General features: G+C 36.8%; 1 long non-coding RNA gene across 1 annotated transcript; it reads left to right on the top strand.

Moving 5' to 3' along the window:
• The first annotated feature begins 253 nt into the window (after positions 1–253).
• LOC136838373 (uncharacterized) lies at positions 254–8,132 on the top strand. The gene is made up of 3 exons (XR_010852963.1): positions 254–818; positions 7,456–7,582; positions 8,068–8,132. It is a non-coding gene; the product is annotated as an uncharacterized lncRNA (long non-coding RNA).
• The last annotated feature ends 2,406 nt before the right edge of the window (positions 8,133–10,538 follow it).

Below are 10,538 nucleotides of genomic sequence, written 5' to 3'. Positions count from 1 at the left end.
CCATTTATTAACGTATTAGTTCATTCTTATATAATTTGTTTAAAGAGAAGCCACTCATAACGACAATTATCCCTTGGAGAAAAGCTGTTCGAAAACTACCTAAGTCCCGCCAGCCAATGGGAGAATCGCTTCCATAGCCTTCCATCCAGCAGCCAATGAAAGAAGGCGATAGAAATGAGGTTTCCTGTATGGCCAAAGTGTAGATCTCTGATTGGCGAACAGGAAAATCTTTGTGGTCTTCCTGACTCTCTGGGCAGTTTTCGGTCAGCCAGCGTAGCGAAAGTGACGGTGTTTTTGGGCTGCTCGTTTCAGCGTTCGTGTATTTGATTATACCTTGCAGTATTTCGTAAATAATTATTAACTGTTGTGGTTAATTGGCGGTGGTCTTAATCTGACCAAAGGTTAATTTGTGTAGGCCTTTTTTTTTAATTGATAGGCACTATTCCCAAGTTCTTTTTACCGGCTGGCTTGTGACCTTGGCTTATTTGGGGGCCTAGAGTGGTTGTAGCCGGTCAGTCTTAAGTTGAAACGATATTTGAAAATCCTGAAAGTGGAACAAAGTGTCAGTCAGTACTAGAAAGTGGTAAATATTCTACAATTTACAAATAAAGCTGCAGTTTTAGTTGGAAAATCAGAATGTCACGAACACAAGGACCACAGCAGGAAAGGCAGCCCAGTATTGGAAAGGAAACTGAGAAGTCAAGTCCAAACTATGAAAGAGAAATAAGCGAAAAGCAAAGTAAAATAAGACAAATAAAATTGTGGCTCATTTCTTGTCGGTCTGCAAGTTTTCGAGGCATTGCGATCACAGACTCGGGGTAAGTTGACGAAAAATACATATATATTTTTTGCTAAATGTCTTGCTTAAGAAATACTCTGTATAAACTTTTTTTAATAGTAAGTGCTTATACCCATAAATACGGTAGAAAGTTGTTAGGGCCCCTTAACAGATCGAAGATGCAGCCGCACTTACTACTTAGTACGCGACTTAAGCAATTTAGGAATCTCGTGGATTCTTACGTTAAAATTTCGCTAAACTGGTTTTGCACCTACATGAAATTTTACTTCCCCTGAGTAGTCATAACCCGATTTTGTAAATTTCCGTAGTTTTTATTTTATAAATAACTAATTCTTGCTGTCAGTATTCTTTAACGCCTAAACGACTGCCTCATCCAGTTATACAAGATGTTAGGCTAGCGTAGGTGAGGGAGTGTCTTTTTCCATGTGGTAACGTAAATTTTCTGTCAAGTTAGAGGGGTAAAGGTTTGTGTTAAGAACTGGAAATTAAACTGTTAAGTTGAAATAAACTTCGCCAATATAAATGCAACGTGGCTTTCATTAACATCAATAAAAGTGAAATTACTCTTGCTGCCTAGCCATAATTAGACCGCAAACATAGTAACACTGCCCTGATGTCTTATAAAACTTTTTGAATTGCAATATAGTTTTATCTAAGTAGCCGTAAGTCATTTTTTGTTGGGGGGGGATAGTTTCGTATATGAAATATGGTAATTTTACAGAGAAGCTCTGCAGGGCACCATTTAGTACCAGCCTGTCGGGATAACGTAAAAGCATAAAACTGTAAATTTCTCCCTTATGTAAATTATATCTGTGTGGGCCCCTTCTGGTAAAGTATCTAAAGGTTTGAGGGAGCAATTAGTCGCTAGTATGCTCCGTTGAAAAAAATCTATTTTCTGAGTGAGTCCTTGGCTGATTTAGCCATTTTCAACATTTAATATCGGCTACTGGCTTGTGTATATCTCCTATTTTTTTCTATAGCTATTGAGCGACGTACTTAATTGCATAATGAAAAATTGTCCAGTAATGATGCCAATATATGGCCTGTAAATTCAGAATGCAGATAGGTCTAACAGGTCGAAAAGCTGGTTTGATGAGGGTAGAATTTGTAGTCATGTAGGTAGTCGCTGCTGTAAATTTCTCTCTCTCTCTCTCTCTCTCTCTCTCTCTCTCTCTCTCTCTCTCTCTCTCTCTCTCTCTCTCTCTCTCTCTCTCGTTGTTTTAATCTTTAAATAGGTTTACTAGTGACCAGTGTATATTCGATGAAGACAAATGATAACGAAATGCCTTATAGTTAAAATCTACGTTGGATCCGCTGTGAAAATGTATTTGGTGTAAGCTGTTAAAAACGTTTGTGATGTGATTTATATTTATATTCTTGAAAGTAAGTTAAATGTCGATAGTGTTTCCAGGAAAATATCTGTGCAGGGAATTCATTGTTACAAAGTTTAACATTGTTCAAATATACGAACTGTGATGCGCTGCTTGTTGTTGCAATTTAAAGTAAAAAATGCGTTCTGTACATCAGCGGCCCATGAAACTCACCCACGGTCCGGTGGTGGCCTCAGCCACGGCCCACGAAACTCAGCCACAGTCCGGTGGTGGCCTGTGTTGTTGGTACTTATGGCGGTGCCAGAAGTGCGATTATGGCTAACTTTAACCGTAAATAAAATAACTGAGGCTAGAGGGCTCCAATTTGCTGTTTGATGATTGGAGGGTGGATGGTTAATATACCAATTTGCAGCCCTCTAGCCTCTGTAGTTTTTAAGATCTAAAGGCGGAGAGAAAAAAATGCGGACGGACAGACAAAACCGTCAGTTTTATTTTACAGAAAATTGAAATCAGTACAGCCTTTTAGCGTCAGAGCTGAAGGCGTTTTTAATTATATGGAGGCCAGCCCTGTGAGAGCCAAACCATAATTATACGGAAGCTTTTCGTAATTAAAATAGTTTATAAGTATATATTGAATCATATAGTAAAAAAAAATTTTAATTGAATTGTGTAATAAATATTGAGCTAATTAAGCTTTCAGTAATCATGTAACGTTGAAATTTTGTAGGTACAGAAGGGATTCTTTTATCTGACATTTGTTTTTTTTTGGTAATTTTTGTTAACGACCAAAGCATCTGTTTCCCTTGGTAGTTTTTCAAAAGACTCCAGCCAGCCATTTTTGCATGGAAAAACCATTTTGCGTTTTTCATGCAAAAATGGTTAGGAAGTGACTGGGCACTAAAAGAACCTAAAAATACCACCTAACGTAACCTAGGGGTGTTTACTAGTTAAAATTTTGCCGCATTAGCTATGGAAGGCGGTGGGGAGGGCTGATATTGTCTTACCTTATAAGTCGTAATTTGATTATTTTTCTGTTAAGCATTTGTGAAGGTTATGTATTAAGAGGAAATTTTTGTGTTTTACACAAGAAAAATATAAATTAAAATGTGGGAGGTGGCCGGAGACTTCCGAAAAATAACGGTAGCCTTTGTAAGTAGTTTAAAACATTTGTCTTTAATAATAGATAACCGTCTGTGTCTTGACTAGTGGCATTTAGTTTTTTTTCAACTTATCCGATAGTGTTTGTGTATCTGAGGGGTACATTTTGTGGGAAGTGCGTCGTTTGCGAAATTACTAACTCCCCAGATTGCGAAATTACATGAAATGTCGAATATCACATATAGCTAAATATTTCGCAATTTTTATCAATATCCGGGGAAATGGAAAGGAAGTGATTAGCAATTGAAACTTCATTATTGGCAAGTAAGTCTCTCTCTCTCTCTCTCTCTCTCTCTCTCTCTCTCTCTCTCTCTCTCTCTCTCTCTGGGTGTAAATGTTATCCTTTTGAACTTTGCTCTGCTTCCATTTTTTGGGGGGAGGCCAACCCTCCCCTACCCCCGCGTAAAACTCCACCGATTCGTCAACCCCATCTTGGCCCATCCCCCCAGCCTCATCTCACATGTCGGTTAAAGTTAACTAAGACTTTAAAAGTATCTGCTCATTTTTAAACATTTAGTTTCTCCTTCAATACCTCCCGTGCATTTCCCCCCCTTTATAGTGCCTACAGCAGCTGACGGAAACGTGTATTTACCGAGAGCAAATATGCTAATTATTTTTGCTGTGAGCAAGTATTTAATTATTTTTGTCGTAATTTCGCTCTTTTTATCTCGATACACTTTAACCGTGTTGAAAGCTTGCAGTCTGCTTTTGTGGTTCTTGAGCATTTCCAGTGCACAGCGTATGTCAGGCGGCTGCCCGTCCTTCCATATGCACCCCCCCCCCCCACCCCTGTAGGGAGGTAGTGCCGTCAGGGCTTATATGGTGCACTGTAAATTTACTTAAGGTTCTTTGCAGCGTCCCTTCGCCCCTAGCTGCAACCCCTTTCATTCCTTTTATTGTACCTCTGTTCATATTTTTTCTTCCATCTTAATTTCCACCTAACAATTTTAGTGCAATTGCAAGGTTTTACTCCTGTTACACCTTTCAAACCTTTCCACTGTCAATTTCCGCTTCAGCGCTGAATGACCTCATAGGTCTCCGCGCTTGGCCTTTGGCCTAAATAATATATATTCGATTCATATCTGTTCCATTATGCGGTTCCACTGTTGTCTGGCTGCGTATTTTAACTTTTCAACATGAACATTGGTTTCCCTGTTAATGCGGATTCATTTAAATCTCCCCCTTCTCAATAGGTAGTAACGCATGAACAAATTAATACTTATTAGTATTCTGTAAAAGAAAACTATTGTGCCGGCTAGAGGACTGCTAATTGGGATGTTGATCATCCACCCTCCAATCATCAAACATACCAAATTGCAGCCCTCTAGCCTCATTAGTTTTTATTTCATTTAAGCTTAAAATTAGCCATTATCGCACTTCTGGCAACGATATAGGATATGCCACCACCGGGCCGTGGTTAAAGCCTCATGGGCCGCGGCTCATACAGCATTATACAGAGACCACCGTAAGATAGATCTATTTTCGGTGGCCTTGATTATACGCTGTAGAGGCTGTGCAGAAAACTCGATTGCGCCAAAGAAACTTCAGCTCATTTTTTTATTTATAAGACTAGTTAGCAATTATAGTTTCACCGATAATAGACTTGTTTAACTGCTTATCTGTGCATTGAGCGCATGTTCCCTCCTATATACGTATTTTTTTAATAATTTTACTATTTGTATATGACGTTACCCATATCTCCGCTTACCTATATCAGTACGGTTGCAATTTAAGTCTCAAATGCTCGTTAATGCTCGTTTTTTCATCTTTGTCTTCCAAGTAATATATGAGCCTTAGTACAGGTTTGTTATTATGCACACTTATACATACGATTTTCCTTTATGCATAAAGTATACAGTTTGCTACTATTAAATTGATATTTCGACATTTTTGTACACATACGTTTTGTCATTTTATGTATTTAGTGGTATACATGTTTACCAGGCCTCGTGCACAGAAATACGCACCCGTGCTCCTACTTGGCACCTTTTACCTACGCATTAACATACTTTCTGTGGGAAACCGTCTAGGCTAACTGAATTTATAAGGTAGACTAAGTTATCCTTAGGTTGAGGGTTACCCAATTATCTGCACAATTCAGTATCATGTTCAGATGACATACCATATTCAAGTGAAGAGCATTTGTAACCTAAAGGCTCTACTCCCCTACAATGGAAAACTGCAATATCTGCAAAATTTTCGAAATTGAGATATGCCACCTACTGGGCCCGTGAAACACAAATACACAAGTTACTGCAGTTTCAGAATGATTCTTCAAAACTTTATTTAGGTCCCATTTGCAGTATCTGCAAAACCAGTAGTAGGGCAAGGGAAAACTGCAGTATATACTATTTTTCTGTTTTTTATTTTTGCAGATACTGCAGTCTTCCATTTTAGGACAGTCTACTGTAGGTAGCAAAATATGGAAGCTTAAACTTTGCAGGGTCATTTTTTCGTGACGTAGCCGTATGTTGCGCAGTCATGGAAGCTTAGCAAGTCAAAGGGTTTTTATAGCAAGTTATTTATGAATGTGCTTATGCCAAATAATGATTTAAACTTTTTTCTTTCAGGTTAATAGCTCCCCTGAAGATGGGTTTCAGATATTATTATTATTATTATTATTATTATTATTATTATTATTATTATTATTATTATTATTATTATTTTGTTGAATAAAATGGCTGCATTTTGCTAATTGATTGTATACCGAGTTTTCTCAATTATAATAAATCCCTTTTCCTGCACATCAATTTTAGTCAATAATTGTCCAATGTTCATATTTTGATGGATGAAAAAGCGTATTTCTTAGATGAAATTATTCTAAAGCATTACAGCAGGGGTGTAAATCCATAGATTTTCCTGATGGTACTTGTCGGTGGTATTTTTTTTTTTTTTTTTTCGTCAGAAAAAGAAAAAATACCACCGAAAATACCATAGGAAAATCTACGGATTTACACCCCTGCTGTAATGCTTTAGAATAATTTCAAATGTAAGGAATACGTTGTTTCATCCACCAAAATATGAACATTGGACAATTGACTAATATTGATGTGCAGGAAAAGCGAATTATCAGAACTGAGAAAATTCAGTATAAAATCAATTCGCAAAATGCAGCCATTTTATTAAAAACTTGCCTCAGAGGGTCTCCTTCCTTCGTATTATTATTATTATTATTATTATTATTATTATTATTATTATTATTATTATTATTATTATTATTATTATTATTATTATTCAGAAGATGAACCCTATTAACACGGAACAAGCCCACAGGGGCCATTGACTTGAAATTAAGGCTTTCAAACAATATGGTGCTCATGAGGAAGTAAGAGAAGGTAAAGGAAAATACAGAAAGAAATCGTACTCATTAAAAAGAAAAAATGAAGAAATTTATAGATCAAAAAGTATTAGAATGCAAGAACAGCAGCATTAGGGTAGTAATGAACAGCAAAGGTACCAGAATTTTTTTGGTGTCCTTGTGTATAGATCTTTGGACTGTTGACTCCTTCATTGTTAGAAACCCATGGACGAGATAAGGGTAATAATTGGTGTTATTCACATGTTAGGTATTTGTTACGGGCTCTTTGTATAAGAAAGCAGTTGGTGCATTGCCTAATTGTGATTTAAAAAGAGGAATTGATAGGATTTAAAAGGATGGTTTAAAAGGATTTAATGTGGATTTGTCTGCATTCATGAGGCGTCCGTTTGAAGATTTAATTGGCTCTTATTTGGTGCCTATCATATAATCATTGTTTTTGTTTCATGAAATTTAAATTTAACAAAACAACAAAAACTTTTAGGTAGAAATTGCTGCAACACTGATCACTAGTAAACTTAGAAAAAAAGTAGGTAGGGTAGTACTTGCATATGTTATTTAAGTAGGGTAGTACTTGCATATGTTATTTAAATCTTGCATATGTTATTTAAGTAGGGTAGTACTTGCTATGTTATTTAAGTAGTTTTTGCATATGTTATTTAACTGAAGTCTGACACAAAATCTATCTTAAGGTTTTTTTTAATGACACAAAATCTATCTTAAGGGTTTTTTTAATGTATAATTTAAAGTAATAAAATTTCTTTTGATTTACATGTAAGTCTTGAAGACTTTGATTCCTTTTAACTAGTTCATGATTACGCACAATTTCAATAAGGTTTGTTGTTTTACAGGGTGAACTGAACTACACCAAAATGGCAAAAACAGAGGATGGGAGAAGCAAGAAGATAAATGACGAAATTTAAAGTCGATAATCCAGAGCAAATATTTAAGCAACTTTAGACACCTCAAATGTTTGGAGTAAGTTTTTATAACGATTTTCTAAACAATTTTTCTTGTTTTTGTCTTTGTTCCTCTTTTTCAAAAAGTTATAGTATTTTCTGAATTTTATGCTCTTTTCAAAAAGTTTGTATTTTCTGAATTTAAAGTCTTTGTTCCTCTTTTTCAAAAAGTTTTAGTATTTTCTGAATTTAAATCTGAGTAATTTTCTTTATTTAAAAGTAAATAGATAAGTGTACTCTATATTGTATTTATATATAACTTTTGTTTAAAGATTTTAATTTCCTGAATTAAATACAGTTAAAATTTCTGAAGCAAAGGTTTCTGGGTTAATACTAACTTTTTAAGCCCCATCATGATGCTGCAATGATGTATTTATAAAGAGTTAGTCTGAGTTAGTCTTAATATATTCACAGGTTAATAAAATATACCATTGTAAAAAAGAAAATGAAATTGTATGCTAGTTAACTGACTGTAAAAGAACTAACACTCATTTCCTGTTACAGAGAAAAGTGCTACTGCAACATAGCTAAGAAAAGAAGAGACAGAAAGGCGACCTACCTCACAGCAAGAATTGAGAAACAGAAGGGCTACTGCAGCACAGCAAGAATTGAGAAACAGAAGGGCTACTGCAGCACAGCAAGAATTGAGAAACAGAAGGGCTACTGCAGCACAGCAAGAATTGAGAAACAGAAGGGCTACTGCAGCACAGCAAGAATTGAGAAACAGAAGGGCTACTGCAGCACAGCAAGAATTGAGAAACAGAAGGGCTACTGCAGCACAGCAAGAATTGAGAAACAGAAGGGCTACAAGCACAGCAAGAATTGAGAAACAGAAGGGCTACTGCAGCACAGCAAGAATTGAGAAACAGAAGGGCTACTGCAGCACAGCAAGAATTGAGAAACAGAAAGGCTACTGCAGCACAGCAAGAATTGAGAAACAGAAGGGCTACTGCAGCACAGCAAGAATTGAGAAACAGAAGGGCTAGCAGCACAGCAAGAATTGAGAAACAGAAGGGCTACTGCAGCACAGCAAGAATTGAGAAACAGAAGGGCTAGCCAGCAAGAATTGAGAAACAGAAGGGCTACTGCAGCACAGCAAGAATTGAGAAACAGAAGGGCTACTGCAGAAGAATTGAGAAACAGAAGGGCTATTTTAGCACAGCAAGAATTGAAAACAGAAGGGCTAATGCAGCACAGCAAGAATTGAGAAACAGAAGGGCTTGCAGCACAGCAAGAATTGAGAAACAGAAGGGCTACTGCAGCACAGCAAGAATTGAGAAACAGAAGGGCTTTGCAACAGCAAGAATTGATTTTTTTTACTGCAGCACAGCAAGAATTGAGAAACAGAAGGGCTACTCCAACATAGCCAAAGCCAAGAAGGGATGCAGAAGAGATTATAAACACGGGAGTTCTTGAAGAGAAAACTCCGAAGTACGACTGCAACAGAGCAAGAAGGTCGGCGACATTTTATATATATATGAGTAGCCGGTAATCCAGGGCAATTCGTCATTTTTAAGACATTTCTGGACGCCTCACATTTTTCAAATAGATTTTTATTTTTTTTTTTTTTTAGCCGGCTGAACTTGTTCTGAACTAATAAAATATATTCTTCCTTTCCTGGGTCATTGTATAACGCTTTATGTATATTGTACTCTCTCGATTTGGTAATTTTTTGTGGATGTTAAATAAAAAAATTTTATAATATTTAAATAATTTCCACACAAATGGGTACATGATGTTTGTAACATTTAAATTTCTAAATAAATCGGTTCTGAAATTCCATTCCACAAAATAAGGGGGCGAGCCTGTAGTATATATATAATATATACAGATATTTAGACGTTCGGAGTTTAATATGGTTGCACGAGTCTGATAGTAAACAGCCTGTGTGAGATTCTCTACGTAGAAAACAGCTTCCATATATAATGTCTCGGAAACAACTCTGGGATAAGCGAGACTGAGCTTCCATATATAATGTCTCGGAAACAACTCTGGGATAAGCGAGACTGAGCTTCCATATATAATGTCTCGGAAACAACTCTGGGATAAGCGAGACTGAATTACCAAACTCTTGTTTTAGCGTTCTGCGGTTCAGCTGGGTGTTCCTTCCGCAGGCGGCTTTACACACAATCGCCATTTCCTTGCCACACCAGAGATTTCAGCACCACATTTCCCGGCTCTCACTACACTTTCTGTATTGCTTTGTATGCAACGCTTGCTCATATGCGTAGAGGCTGAAAAGAAAAGATCTACATTACGACATGAACATATTTTCAATAAGATTTACATTACGCATGCATAAATCTCAGTTAACACTTCAACCACCCTTCGTACAAAGGTTGACATATATTAAGTGTAGGGAGGAAAGCAATACCTACATTTTCGAGGTCAACTTGGTATAGTATAACTACGTCTGTTATTTCCTCCTCAGTCAGTTCATCACGTACTCAAGTTCGAAGTCTACACCTAAGGAGAAGGAGAAAAAATAAAGATATTTCAGGCTTCCGTTAAGCATTACTGCATGTTAATCAAGGATAAGCATCGAGTTATAAACTTATAAAACAAATTGTCCAGGATTTTAGTACCTAACGTTAGTGTAGCTACCATTAACTCTGACAGGATCGACAAAGCAAAAAAAAAAGAAAATTAGAATGTATTCAACAAGTCTTTAGTGACTTGCCATTCAAAACAGGGCTTCTGAAAATAGTGAATTAGACGAGTTGGGAGAAAGGCGAGTATATCAATTGAATTGAATATAGGCCAAAGGCCAAACACTGGGACTTATGAAGCCATTGAGCGCTGAAACGGAAATTAACAGTAAAAGGTTTTGAAAGGTGTAACAGGAGGAAAACCTCGCAGTGGCGCTATGAACCAATTGTTAGGAGAAAGATGGAAGAGAATATGAAAGGAGGTACAGTAAAAGGAACGAAAGGGGTTACAGCTAGAGGCCGAAGGCACGCCACAAAGATCCTTAA

This window comes from Macrobrachium rosenbergii, chromosome 4, assembly GCF_040412425.1.
Source record: "Macrobrachium rosenbergii isolate ZJJX-2024 chromosome 4, ASM4041242v1, whole genome shotgun sequence".
Classification (NCBI taxonomy): domain Eukaryota; kingdom Metazoa; phylum Arthropoda; class Malacostraca; order Decapoda; family Palaemonidae; genus Macrobrachium; species Macrobrachium rosenbergii.
Note: the sequence above shows the minus strand (reverse complement) of the source record. Positions and strands in the feature narration are given on the sequence as shown.